Here is a 15,674-nt window from a genome sequence, read left to right on the forward strand (position 1 = left end):
CAAATTCTGGAAGGATCAATGCACAGGAAAAACGCAAAGAAATCGATATGACTGTAGAGGATAAACCGAAAGTACAAGAACAAGATCTAACAGAAGAGAAAAAGAGAAGGAAGAAAAAGAAGAAGAGTTCGAAAAGAAAGCAGGAAAATAAGATGGAGACCATAGAAAAACAGGAAATAGAAGGTACAGAAGAATTGTTGGCAACCGACGATAAAACAGAATGGAAGCAGGAAGAAAAAGAAAGTATCATCAGAGAAATGAAAGGAATAGAAACATGGTGCTCGGAATACCAAAGGGAATTAGAGGATAAAAAGAAAACAGAAGAAAAAATGGCACTGATGGACGAGAATCCAGAATTTTGTGAAGAAGTATTATGGACAGTGAACACATGTGAACAAAAGGAGGATGAAAGAAAAATAAATTGTGGAGAAAACATGAGAAAGAAAATAGAGAAGATTTTAGGAAACCATGGAGATCTTGTTAATGAAGTAAACCGAGTGGCTAAAAATTATGAACTTTCTTTTAAGGGAAAATACTTGGAAAAATTTAAAACGAAAATATATCCAATCCCGTATAAAGACAGGCAATATACGGGATATTTTAACATTCACGACATTTATCAATATCATGAATAGATTTTAATAACATAGTGAAATAATTTGATCCTGGAAAACTTTTGTCATTTTAAAATTTAACAAAGAGTTTTCGGCAGATCAAATGGCGGGGATTTGTTATGATATGCAAAATCGAGAAAAATATTGGGTTGATTAAAATATTTCAAAGTTCCAAAAACATTAAAATAATTCAGATAAGTAAGATAATAAACAACAAACATTTCAAAGAAGGAAAGTTATTAAATTCTTGGATTACCTGTACTAAACAAAATGTAAGCTATACATAAATTATTTCTTTGTTTATACTTGAGTGACCCGCATAATTTTAAGTGAAATCCAAAGACAATTGAAACGGGATTTCCAAAATACATTAATGCAGTGATTAGAGACAAATAGAAGAGATTTTAGAAAGAGGTTTTTGTTAGCTTTTAAGAATTATAGAAAATATTATTTGTAAATAAGTTTTAGGAAATTTTATAATTATAGGTAAAAATTTATTTGTTATCGAAATGAAAAAATGGGGGAATTGTGACGAGTTTTGATTGGCGGAGATTGAAAAAGGTGGGATAAGTATGTAGGAAAAAGTTTAGCGAGATTGAGGAGAGAGAAAGGAGAATCAGTTGGTTTCCAAGTCTGTAAGACGAACAGTGATTGTTCTCTGGCTGTTCCCAAGATGTAGCAAGCAGTAGTGTTGAATGTTAGTGAGTTTTTGTGGAGTTAGTGTATCTGACAGAAGCTGAAGCAGCAAAATATTGTAAGTCATATTTTTCTACTTATATTCCAAGAGTCACTGTTCAGGCCAACGAGAGATTCAGTTTATCGTAAAGAGAAGATATTCCAAGAGTCATTTTTCACTCGGGCCAACGAGAGATTCAGTTTATCGAGAGGAAAAAGGCTATCATAATTTGAATGATTTGTGCTTTTGAAGGAGATCATTAAGGACGATATACTTGCAACAATCTGTTGTAAGATTGCTGATTACATAGGGAGCTGTTGAGAGGAGATAATATAGTCTACAAGGAACAAGGATTTGGACCACTCATCATCAGAGAGAGATATTTTTGTTTTCTGCAGTTTTTTCTTTTATTGATAACACAATTTTTACACTTAATTTAGAAAGGATATAAATATTTTGATTAGGAGAGTTAGAATAGTTCGGGATTTTGAGATTTCAATTAATATTGTTTGTACCATTAATTTTGATTGTTCACGTACGTAGAACAAAATTTTTGAGAATCATTATATGAGATTTGTTTATTGAAAACTATTGAGTGTGAATTATTTCATTATTTTTATTTCAATATATAGTGTTAGATCATATGTGTTTTTTATTATTCCGGTATTCGCTGGACCTTACCTTTCACATGTAATAGCATAGATATTGAAGCACGAATTTAACCCTGAGATAAAAGAATTAAAAATTGTGATAGAGTCATAATCATATTATCTAGATAATTTTAATTAATCAAAAAAATTAATTAGCTAATTATTGCTTGGCGCACCAAGACTTTAAATATCACAATAATATATATATATATATATATATATATATATATATATTGTATAAAGATATATATACCTATAATATTATATATGTATATAATAAAATGTTTATTAATATTATTATTTATGTGATATGTTTTATATTATTTATTAAATGTTCATAATTATATTAGTCTTTTGTATTTCAAAATAATAATCTCAATTAATCACTGTATGATTCAGAACTGTCAATTTTGAAATACATTTGTGTCATGTCCTCCGTAGTATAGTAGTCAGTATCCCCGCCTGTCACGCGGGAGACCGGGGTTCGATTCCTAGTCGGAGAGGACTTTTTTAATAATATTATTACATGGTAAATGTATAATGGTAAAACATATATGCGTCAGTAGAAAAGTTATATATATTATTGTCATTTTTAAATGCTTATGAATATTGAATTTTAATTTGTATTGTATTATTATATTAATAACAAAATAAACAATGAATTTTACTGCAGAGTATGTGTAAAAAAAATTTTGCATTCAACTCCTTTCATACATATATGAAAATAAAAATATACATTTTCATCAAAAGATTGATTCAATCCTTCATTTACTTATTACAGGTCAAAAATTGTTTATTAATTGTTACTAAGTTGTTATTTATTCTGTTTCTCTTTCTGCTATGTCTTACCCATAGCATTATATATGTAATGATTGTGCAGATTGACTCCCAAATAAATTTGTAACGGCGAATGCGTGTATAGAAGTGTAAATTCCACCGGCACTCCCACTGGACTGCCACACCCGTTTTTTTTTTAGTTTATATAATAACTAAATTTCTTCTTCTTCTCTGAATAGTTCGATTGATGTGCATCCGTACCATTCCCTTAAGTTGCGCAATCATGAGATTCTTCTCTTTCCTACACTTCTCTTGCCCTGGATTTTCCCTTGTATAATTAATTGAAGTATGTTAAATCTTTCATTACCTAAAACATGCCCCAAGTATTGCAGCTTTTGTGTCTTGTTGGTTTCCAATATTTCCATTCTTTTGTTGATTCTTCTCATGACTTCGTTGTTTGTTACATGCTCAGTTCATAATATCTTCAGGATTCTTCTATACACCCACAGTTGAAATGCTTCCAACTTTTTAGTAATCGACGCGTTAAGTGTCCATGCTTCTATCCCGTATAGCAGAGTCGAGAAAATATAATACCTTGCCAGCCTAACTCTCAAGTCTAATTTCAGTTCTCTTGCACAAAGTACCTTTCTCATTTTATTGAAGTTTGTTCGTGCTTTCTCTATTCGAACTTTGATTTCTTTGGAATAATCGTTTGCGTGATTCATTATTGTGTCAAGGTAATTTCAGTTTTCAACTTGTTCTAAAGTGTTACCGTCAATTGTCAGGCTTTCATCATTATCTTGGGGTTTTATTATCCTCATAAACTTAGTTTTCTGGATGTTTATTGATAATCCATATTCTTCTCCATGCTCAACTATCTTGTTCATTAGCTTTTGGAGGTCTTTTAGGTTGCCTGCTATTATGATAGTATCGTCTGCATATCTAATGTTGTTAATTGGTGTTCCATTGACATTTTTTCCTGCTGTTTCTTTCTCAAGAGCTCTTATTATAATTTCTTCAGAGTATGCATTGAATAGTAGTGGTGACAATACACACGCCTGTCGCACCCCTCTTTCAATTTCGAACTCCTCTCTTCTTCAAATTAAATTTACTGGAGGGTATTTCTTATGCAGTGGCGAAAATTTCTTGGAACACTAAAACCTGAGCTAACAAAGCAGTAGCGTTCGAAAAAATATTTATGATTTAAATCAAATTGTTAATTATAGGTTATCACAATGTGCCAAACAATAATATTAGAATATATTTGGATTATTGGTTTACATATATGTATGTGAAACTGTAAATAGGTATTATATGTAAGTATTGTTTTAACTTTAAAATTGTTATTACTTATATTATTACTCATTAGTATTGACTGAAACTTCACCATGTTAAATAGAAGAATATACGAAATAATGGTAATAGAGAAAAAAATACGTACATATACGATAGTTTTGATAACACATTCATATACATCATATTGTTAAATTATGTTATTCACTTTCATAATCAGATGAACTGTCGTCGTCGATAGAACGTTTGTATTTCCTCCCACAGCGACTAATTGGCGAATCTTACCTTCATTTTCTACAGGAACTAATAATTAATTATTTTGAAGAGATTCTTCTACAGCTGAGACAACACTTATAGTTTATCTATGATGATGCACCATTATAGCCTTAACGTACGTAATTTTTTAGATACAGTGTATTTAAATTGTTTGTTCAGTAGGGGAGGTACGTCACACTGGCCTATTTACTTGCCGCATTTAATTCCTCTAGATTTTTCCACTTGATAAAATATTGATAACCTAAGGAATCAAATTAAAACCGGCTAAAAATAAGAATTACACTAGGCATATTTACAGGAATACGACAATCAAGTTAACATGTTTTATCTATAAAAACGCAATTCACATGAAAATAATTTATGAAAAGAAAAAAATTAAAAAAAGAGAGACATCACAAATTAAACGAAGAATTTCAAAATAATTTTAAATTTAAAATACCTCAGTGGTGCACCATTTTTTTTTTAAATTTGTAATCACTTAAAACATACCAAATTTTATTTGCATTATCTGAGCCGGTTTCACAGTAATAAATTAATAGTCAATGTTTCTTCTGAAAAATTGGTCAAAATTAAAAAAAAAAGGTTAATAAAAGGGCTAATGAATTAATAGCACAAAAAAGCTGGAGTTTGTGAACCATCAAAAAATTAAATTAAATTAAGAGCTAATAGTCATATTTTTATTACTAATAATCGAATTATCAAATAACTGTCAAAGTGTGGATACGCATTTTTAAATACTCAGCATTTTAAAGTTTATTTCGTTGGATGTAAAGCAATACCGCGTAATTTAAAACTAATTTTATTCGGCTAGTTTTTTTTTAAATTGTATTGTTTAATAAAAACATACTCGCATTTTCCCTATGGGGACTGGCATTGACTCGAGGACACTTTTAAGTATTTCTAACAATATTGTTGGGTCATCTGAAGTAATGGAGCCTGAAGAAAACGTGGTACCGTTAAAAGTAGAGGATTTAACATAAATTCAGATAAGTATTATCTTAAAAATATTTTTGTGTATATTGAAAGGATAGATAACACCGATCATGGTCGCTTACATCCAATTACAATAGGTCATATTTTGTACAAAAAACTAGGAATTTATAATATCCTTCAAGTAAGGAAAATTGGTAGGAACAGAATTAAGGTAGTAGTAGCTTCTATACATGGTGCAAATAGTCTTATAAATAATATTAAACTAAAGAACTAAAGAATAATATTTCTTACCCAGTTCTTGATGTTCTTCACCTTGCATCTACGTCGTATATCTATACTTTTAGCTCTGTCTTATAGTGTCTTACAATCAATTTTTCTAAGTGTTTTTATCTGCTGTTTCTAACATCCTTTTTCTCCTCTTTGTGTCAGGTCTTGTTTCAGCCGCTTATGTCATTATTGGTCTGATGACTGTTTTGTCCTCTACCTGCAAATCTGCCTTTCGTTTCTTTCCCGATATTTTTATTTCTCCATATTGTTTCATTTAGGCAGCGCGCGGCTCTGTTTGCTCTATTCACTTGATCTTCAACTTCAGTTTCGAGCTTTCCGTAGCTAGATAATGTGATCCCCAGATATTTAAACTCCATCACTTGTTCTATTATCTGACTTTCCAGCTCCAATTTACATCTTAGTAAATTTGCTGTTGTAACCATGCATTTTCTCTTTTTTGGGGAAATTAACATATTAAATTTTCTGGCGGTTATATTAAATTGGTGCAGCATACGTTGTCAATCATCTTCACTTTGAGAGAATAGTATTTGCTTCGTCTGTATAGCAGATTATTTTAAGTTGTTTTTCTCCCATTTTTTAATTTTTTTTTTAGTTTTTACTTTTTTTATTATTTCATCCATAATATACTCAAATATTATACTCAATTTGATACTGTATATTTACAGGAAAATATTGAATCTCCTTCGAGGATCTTAAATATTAAACGAATCCATAGAAAAGTTGAAAAAAAGTGGTACAATTAAGTATATTGCAAAACGAACTGTTATTGTAGCTTTTGCAGGTAATATACTGCCTCAGTATGTCATTATAAATTGAGTTTTTTGTCCAGTCCAACAACTTGTAGGTAGGGTTACTCAGTGGTATAGGTGTTTGAGATACGGTCACATTTCAAAACAGTGTAGAAGTTCTTAAAATCCATGTATTCGATGTGGAGAGAATAAAGATGAAAATCACTCTTGCGAAAATTCAGACATTAGTTGCATTCATTGTAAAAGTACTTTTAAAAGTACGTAAATAACTGTAAATTCATTGTAAAAGTATGTTTCAGTTTCAAAAAATTGTCCTCTTTAACAAAAGCTACAAAAAATTAAAAGTATTATGATCAAAAATAAAATTTTTTCTATAGAGGCCAAGGAAATTAATGAAAACTCGTATTCAGAGGCTCTAGGCCAAAATTATTTTTCAATTTTATCCAACTACGACAAAAATTTGCCTAATATTACATAAAATAAAATGTCCCTAACATCTGCGCAATCTACTTCTAGTGCAGCTACGAGTACTAATTTTAATCCAACTTTTGGCCAAAACTCGAACAATTACTCAGTTCCTAACAAAAAGAGGAAACCTAATTCTACTCCTGCTGTATCTTCTAACTTTGTTCAGCTACCTCCCATGTTTAACTTCAGATTTTGACCATCTTAACCTCTACCTGCTAATCCACCCGTTCCGCTTCTCACAGTGGATAAAGGGAGAACCAAGATATTGCTCGAGCTATGACTAACTTTGTAATTAGTTTTTTAAAAAATATACATACATTGAATGATTGGACGATTGGCCTCATTTAAATCACAGAAGGCAGTTGTTTGCAGACAAATTTTTTTTCAAAATATCCAGAACCAACAGTAATCTATATTCAAATATAGTAGTATTAAATGAACAAGATCTTAAAAATAAATATTGGTCGAAGAAAAATTCTCCACTACTGTGTATCGCACTTCAATCCAATCAAGATATCCTTAGTGATTTATATTATATTAGCTAACTTTGTCATATCTTTATAATTACAATTCATTGTTTCTAAATATAAAGATTGTAACACCTTCATATAGCGATAATGTTTACGTTAACATCAACTTATTATACTCAATATTTGCAAGCTTCGAAGAATCTGTGGCAATATATACCGATGCTTCCAAGTCCAAGGATGGTGTGGGATGTTTTTTTTTATTCATTCTAAAAATATTAATTATTCCTACAAACTGGATAACATATATTCTATATTTAATGCTGAAGCTATTGCAATCTAGGAAGCCTTGACATTTTTAACACAGTCTACAATTGATTCTGCAATAATAATTATATCGGACTCCATGTCTGTTTTAAATTCCTTGGTTTTGGCTAAGTACCCAAGTTACTCCTCCAATTATATCATATATGCAATTAAACCACTGAACTGTTCCGCACTGCAATAAATAAAGTAAAGATAGCCGTGATGATCGCCAACATCCGAAACGGATAGGCACTTTAAGAAGAAGATGCAATTAAAAAACGGATTTTTGAAACTGCAAAAAGTTTAAAAAAACATTAATTTTGTATGGGTTAGAGCAGATATCGGTCTCGAACATAACGAGTATGTGAATATGCTGGCAAAAAAGTGAAAAAAATGATTTGACCAATAAACTACCTGTAAGTTTTTGTGATGCAGTCGTTTATATTAAAATGAAATACCTCAATATTTGGAACGAATATTTTTTACAACGTACTAATACCAACCCTTCTAGATACTGCAGAATACAAAATCAAACATCGAATAGAACGTGGTCCAGCCATATAATTATTTAAGAAAATATATTACAACTCTAACACGTCTTAGATTTGGCCACGCCTGTTATCCCACACATCTACATAAAATTCATGTTCTCAAAAATGATCTTTGTCAAAATTGTAACAAAAAAGGTGATTTAGATAATTTTTTTTCGAATGCCAAAAATAAAAGGATGAAAGAGATCACTTTATTCAACAATTACATGATTTTAATATAAAGGCCCCGTTAGATGTCCTTAGTCTCTTAGCTTATGGAAATGAGAGAATTTATAATACACTAGTAAAGTTTCTGTCAAGTACCAAAATAGCCTTGTAGTGTCAACTATCAAAAAAAATATGTATTTGTAAAATTGTGGTGAGCATGAGCGTAAGCATGAGCGTGAGCACAGCAAAGCAGCTGTCGGATTGAGTAGATACCTGAGTTTGCTGTGGAACTCTGAGAAGCATATCTTGTTTGTATGTAAATATAGATAAAAAGAATATAATACAAAAAAAGTATTTTAAAGTACCATTTTTTGAACACACTGATGATGATGAAAAAAAGCTATATTTAACTTGTATCTTATTTTAATTTTAGTTCTTAAAGCATATTATTCAGCTCTTCGTTATTGATATTTTATGGACTTTACGGTCATTAAATTTTTATGTTTAAGGTATTAGTCATGTTGTAACTGGCTGATTGACACCTAGTCTATGCCAATAAAAAAATACTAATAATAAACTATTGTTGACGTTTCGACTTCCACTTAGTCAAATGTCTTGAGGACCTTGTCAATTCTTAAAACCCCTTTCGCTGCGGACGACGCACATGTGCGGTGTAGCGAAGTTGAGCCATATGCGGATGACGCACATGTGCGGCGTCGGTACACCTTAATTATAATCATATTTTTTAAAAGTAGCATAATATGTTTATAGAATTTTATCAGCATATTGCTAGATATTCCACTTATTATTAGGCAAGGCGTTTCTAGTTATGATTTGTATTTTACACACTAAATGGCGTCCCGTTTGAGGAATGTAAGAATTGAAAATTTAATGGTTTTTGTACATTATAATCTTTTTTTTTTGTCGATAAAAAAACGTGTTATATACTCTATTATGTGAACATTATATTAAAATTGCAGATTTAAGTAACCTGGACCTTCTAGTACAAAAAAACGTAAGATTATACAAGTGAGAAATCCAGAATTTATCATTAGATGAATCGATGGTTTTATTTAAAGGCAGACTTATATCCAAACAGTACCTGGTCACTCCCTTTACATGAATAACTATTACAATAGCTATCATTTAGCTAAAACTTTAATCGATAAAGGTTATTTTTGCACTGGCACACTACGAAAAAACAGAAAAGGTTCTCCAGAGGATGTTTTAAAGTTAAAGTTTAAAAAAGGTGAAATGAAAGCCAAATATTTAAACAGTGACATGATTGGAAAATGGTGTGATAAGAGAGAGGTAACATATATTTTAATTGAATTTAAAAATGACACGGTAACAGTGAAAACTAGGCGAGGACTAGAACAAAAAGCCTCTGCCTATTGTTAATTATAATAAGCATATGGGTGGAATAGACAAAAGAAAACATTTCGTTGGTATAAAAAAAATTAATTTGCAAATCATTCTGTTATTACTTATTAATTCTCATATCCTATACGGTGTGAATATTAAGTCTTACCCCCCCCCCCTTGTGAACTCCGTTATTTAAGACAAAGATGAAAAACGCTCGGACCCGTCAATTTTTATTTTAATAGAGGTATTTTATAACATAAAAAAATTGTCACCCCTTTCATCCCCTTCACTTGACAGCTACCCCCTCAGATTTTTTAAATGGCAATGGGGGTCGTGCGATAGTTCGTTGGAAAGGGTTTGAAAAGAAGAATTCTAAAATCTATCACACTTTACTTTAACTTTAAGGATCTGTTTGTTAATAACGATTTATTGTTTGGAGATACACTTTGCGATACAAAAATACAAAAGTAGGTACACTGGTTTTGCTTTATTATGGGACATTCGGTATAACAAAATTTAATTATTTTTATTCTTGAACGTTTATACCGAATTATTTTTTTTGCAGAATAATTAATTTTGTGTCGTTAAAACATATCATGGTTAGAACAATTTTTTAAATAATCTAGTTGACGTGTATAGTTTTTGACAACTGTCATAAAAACCAAGCAATTAGCACTGTTGATTGTAAAGAATATTGACAAGAACTTGAGATTTCGTGAGCTTTAGTGGTAAACTGTATATTTTTAGTATTAAAAATTCAAAACAATCAAAATGGCACCACCTCGTAGATTAGTAGACAAATGTGAAGCAATTTTAATATTTAGCGAAGCAGGCCGTAACTACCATGAAGCTGTGAGAATATTTATTGAAGGTTTTCCGAATCGTCCAATTGATTGACATTACTATAGACTACTTGTCACCAAATTTTGTGAAACTGGTTCTGTCGAAAACAAGAAACGGGATGGTAGAAAAAAGATTTCTGAGAAAAAGCAAGTAGATATTTTGTCTCAATTTGTAGTAAATCCATCCAGTTCAACTAGAAATGTTGCTCGCGAATGCAAAGTAAGTCACAGGACTGTCTTAAACATTTTAAAAAAGCAAAAATTTCATCCCTATAAGATGAAAATGGTGCACGAATTGACAGAGGATGATCCAGATCGACGACTGCAATATTGTGAAACTATGGATAATAATACTTCACAAGATCCAAGTTATTTAAGACATATTTGTTTTTCCGATGAAGCTACATTCTATTTAAATGGTCATGTACATCGACAAAATGTAAGATATTGGTCTGACGAAAACCCTCGATTGTTTCGAGAGTGTCATACTCAATTTCCGGCTAAATTAAATGTTTGGGCAGGTATACTAGGGGATCAAATTATAGGCCCTTTTTTTATCGAAGGCAATTTAATAGGGGAAAGCTATCTTAATCTATTGAAAACACAAATAATTCCTGCAATTCATGATGTGCTTAGGAACAATCCAGGCGAATTCACCCAAGATATTATTTTCCAGCAAGATGGATCTCCGCCTCATTACGATGCTGGTGTTCGAAATTTTTTAAATAATTTGTATTCCAGAAGATGGATTGGACGTCGTGGATTCATTGAATGGCCACCAAGATCACCAGATCTTACTCCTCTAGATTTTTACCTATGGGGTTACCTTAAATCCAAACTGGATGGGAGCCAGTTGACGACAGTTGATGAACTCCGTCAAAGAATAATCGAAGAATGTGATAGGATTGATATGCAAACCCTACAAAGGGTTAGGAAGGCAACAAAACAAAGAAGCTACTTCTGTCAGGAAGTAAATGGAGAACATTTCGAGCATCTCCTGTAGTAATTTAAGTTTTCTTTAGGGTAATTTGCCGGTTCCTTTAATTTTAAAGATGTAATTTAATACATTATTTTTTGTATATTTTATTTTAAATAAAACCATTATGCCATACAAAATTTCAAACTTATAAATTTTTGAATTCTTCTTTTCAAACCCTTTCCAACAAACTATCGCACGACCCCCATTGCTATTTAAAAAATCTGAGAGGGTAGCTATCAAGTGAAGGGGATGAAAGGGGTGACAATTTTTTTTATGTTATAAAATACCGCTATTGAAATAAAAATTGACGGGTCCGAGCGTTTTTTATCTTTGTCTTAAATAACGGAGTTCACTAGGGGGGGGGGGGTAAGACTTAATATCCACACTGTATAATAAATTTTATGGCGAAAAGAAAACACTCAGCAAGTTTAGACACGAGATCTTAGAAAAGTTGTTACCAGAAGTTCCATCTCCAGCAAAAGGCAGGATACAAAACGTTGGACACACACCTTCCAAAATTTATGTTACCAATAAAAAAAAAAAGATGCCGAATGTGTTCTACCAAAAAGATACGAAAATACTTTGCCTAGGAGTATGTTTCCATGAATACCATAGAAAATAATAGACTTCATATTTTGTGAAATTTATTTTTATTGTTTTTATTTTTAAGTTGCAAAAAACATTAAACTTTCCCTAAAAAATGGTTTTCAATCATTTCGTAAAGGCTCATATGTGTGGCCTCTGCATATTTCAATGAAATCATTCACATAATATACGGATGCCGCGCATGTGCGTCTAGAAAAAATTTATGCAAACCTATAAATATAGTTTTATAGAATCTTAATAAGATAAAATTAAACTTGTATATATAAATATTTTTATTTTTAAGAGAACACACGGTACCTACTAGTAATTTCTGCCGCAGCGAAAGGGTTTCACTTTAGTAGATGTGGTCTTTGTTTCAAGTAGGGTTCAGTTTGTTCTCTTAAAGAAAAATCTTTAAGCATCGATTTTGTGTAGTATAAGTTTTAATTTTTAAAACATTTTATATGTAACAAAGTTATTACAACTTATTAAGTGGCTAGTTTCAATTGCAAGCTATGTCAGTATTTATTATATTTTCAGTTAAATAGTCAAGATTTAACCATTTTTTATTAGTCTATTAACATGTAAATACTTACTTTTTAGGTTTTCACTGATGATGGTTTGAAAAGACCGAAACCTGAAATTGTATTCACTTTTGTATAATTTTAATTTTTTATCAAAAAAGTTTGACTTGAATGTAAGTTTCTTAAACTATAGTAGGTATACAGACAACCACTGGGATTTCCCTGTTATTAGTTGAGAAACATATTAGAATCCACGCAACGTTCATAACTTATAGGCATACAACAACAAGAAGAAGATATGTTGCGTGCCGCAAAAATTTATTATTAATATTTTAACTGAAAGACTAGTAGGCTGGTACGAAACGAAATAAAACTCACCTGTATTTATTTTAAATAGATAAAAATCAATTTATATCCATAAAATGGTTTTCTATTTGTTAATTGAAGTGAACAGTGTCGAGAAAACGAGTCGGCATTATTGAGGCGCCATGGGATTCTCTGCTGTTGAATCCTTTAGAGACGTAATCAGGATAATGCATGCCAACGACAGAGCTGTAAAAAGGATAATTGGAAAGGTTTGTTGGATCTATGTAAATTTTATGCTCGTGTCTTAACGACAATGTAAATAAACCAACGTGAAATTTGCATACTCACTTGTTTAAAAAGTAATTAAGCATTATTTAGCTTAAGAAGTTAGACGAATTGGAAAAAACCTAAAATTAGTATTTTATTCAGTATCTTTTTTTTATTTGTATATAGCAAAATTGTATATTTATATCTAACGTAAGCTTGGAGTGATATTTAATGTAAATAAATATAAGAATAATAGTATTTAAGAATATTAAGGAATGTTAAAGAATATTAAAGAATCCTTAAGAACATTTAAGAATATTTTAGAATATTTAAGAATATTTACGAATATTTAAGAATATTTAAGAATATTTAAGAATATTTAGGAATATTTTTAAGAATATTTAAGGATATTTAAAAATATTTAATAATATTTAAGAATATTTAGGAATATTTAAGAATACTTAAGAATATATAAAAATATTTAAGCATATTTAAGAATATTTAAGAATATTTAAGAATATTTAAGAAGATTTAAGAATATTTAAGAATATTTAAGAATATTTAAGAATATTTAAGAATATTTAAGAATATTTAAGAATATTTAAGAATATTTAAGAATATTTAAGAATATTTAAGAATATTTAAGAATATTTAAGAATATTTAGGAATATTTAAGAATATTTAAGAATATTTAAGAATATTTAAGCATATTTAAGAATATTTAAGAATATTTAAGAATATTTAAGAATATTTAAGAAGATTTAAAAAGATTTAAGAATATTTAAAAATATTTAAGAATATTTAAGAATATTTAGGAATATTTAAGAATATTTAAGAATATTTAAGAATATTTAAGAATATTTAAGAATATTTAAGAATATTTAAGAATATTTATGAATATTTAAGAATATTTAAGACTACTTAAGAATATTTAAGAATGTTTAAGAATATTAAAGAATCTTTAAGAACATTTAAGAATATTTGAGAATATTTAAAGATATTAAGAATGTTTATAGAATACATATAGAGATTTATAGAATAGAAGAATAAAAAGAACATATAACAAATAAACAGCATTATTATGAAATAAATGAACAAACAAAAAGAATAATTGACGAAAAAAAAAGAACTATATAGAAAATGGCTGACTACAAACAACGAAGAAGTTTATAAAGAATATAGAGAAAAAGATAGAGAAGTGAAAAAACAAATAACACAACAAAAGAATAAAGAATGTGAAAGAACCTGCTTTAATATTGAAACATGAATAGGAGGTACAAGAACTTCGAAGTCATGGAAAGTACTAAGATGATTGAAACAAAACTCAAAAGAAAAAATTAAATTGGAAAATATACAGGAAAAAGAATGGAAGACCTACTACAAGGAACTGTTAACAGAACAAAGACCACAATTCATTGGAAAAGAAAACAGGCGAAGACGAAGCCAAGAAATAGAAATAACAGATTAGAGAAATAAGAACAGCCATAAAAGCAGTCAAAAATAAAAAAGCACCGGGATATGGAGTTATCTCACCTGAGCTTATAAAATACGGATCAAAAAAATTACACCGGATGATACAATGGATATTTCAGAAAGCAATAAATGGAGAACAGCTCCAAAAGGAATAAACGGAGACATATATGACATCTATATTTAAGAAAAGAGATAGAAAACTATGCAAAAACTACAGAGGAATAAGCGTAATATCATCAATAGGAAGATTATAGGTAAGATACTGCGAGAAAAGATAGAGCAAGTGATTAAAGGCAAAATCGGGGAGGATCAGGCAGGCTTAACGGCAGGAAGATCATGCATAGACCACATATACACACTGGAACAACTGTTGGAAAAGAAAAAAGCAAAAAATAAAGATATACATTTGGCATTTGTGGACCTGAGAAAGGCGTATTACTCTGTACTAAGGTCAGAACTATGGGAGGCAATGTACAAATTAGAAATACAGACGGAACTCATAGAAGCTACAAAAGCTCTGTATAAAGAAAATAAAGTGTCCGATAAAATATGAACAAGAATTATAGGTGACTTCACTACAACAAAAGGGCTCCTGCAGTGTTAGAGAAAGCCTTGACTGCATGGAAAAAAAATGCGAAGGCATGGGAGTACCGGTACGGAACGAATACCTATATACGTTAAGCTTTGCAGACAATCAAATAGTGATTGCACAATACCAAGACGACCTCAGCTATAAGATGAAGAAACTACAAGAAGAATATACCAAGGCTGGCCTAGATATTAACCTCGCGACAACAGAGTGCCTATCTACAAGTTAAGAAGACAGAAGATCTACAGATTGATGACAACGTAACAATCAAAGGAAAGGATCAACTCAAATACTTGGGGTTTATAATCACGAAAAAGGCAACAACAGAGGAAGAAATTACACAAAGATTAGGACAAACAAGAACAGCAATCCAACTTAACTCAGTATGGTGGGATAAACACCTAAATATAAAGACAAAAACACAGATTTGTAAAATATTAGTGCGAAGTATGACATATGCGGCTGAAAATTGGATCATAAACAAGAAAAACAGCAGTAAGAAAGTAGCAACAGAGATGGAATCACTGCAAAGATGCTGCAGAGTAACAA

This window comes from Diabrotica undecimpunctata, chromosome 5, assembly GCF_040954645.1.
Source record: "Diabrotica undecimpunctata isolate CICGRU chromosome 5, icDiaUnde3, whole genome shotgun sequence".
Lineage (NCBI taxonomy): Eukaryota > Metazoa > Arthropoda > Insecta > Coleoptera > Chrysomelidae > Diabrotica > Diabrotica undecimpunctata.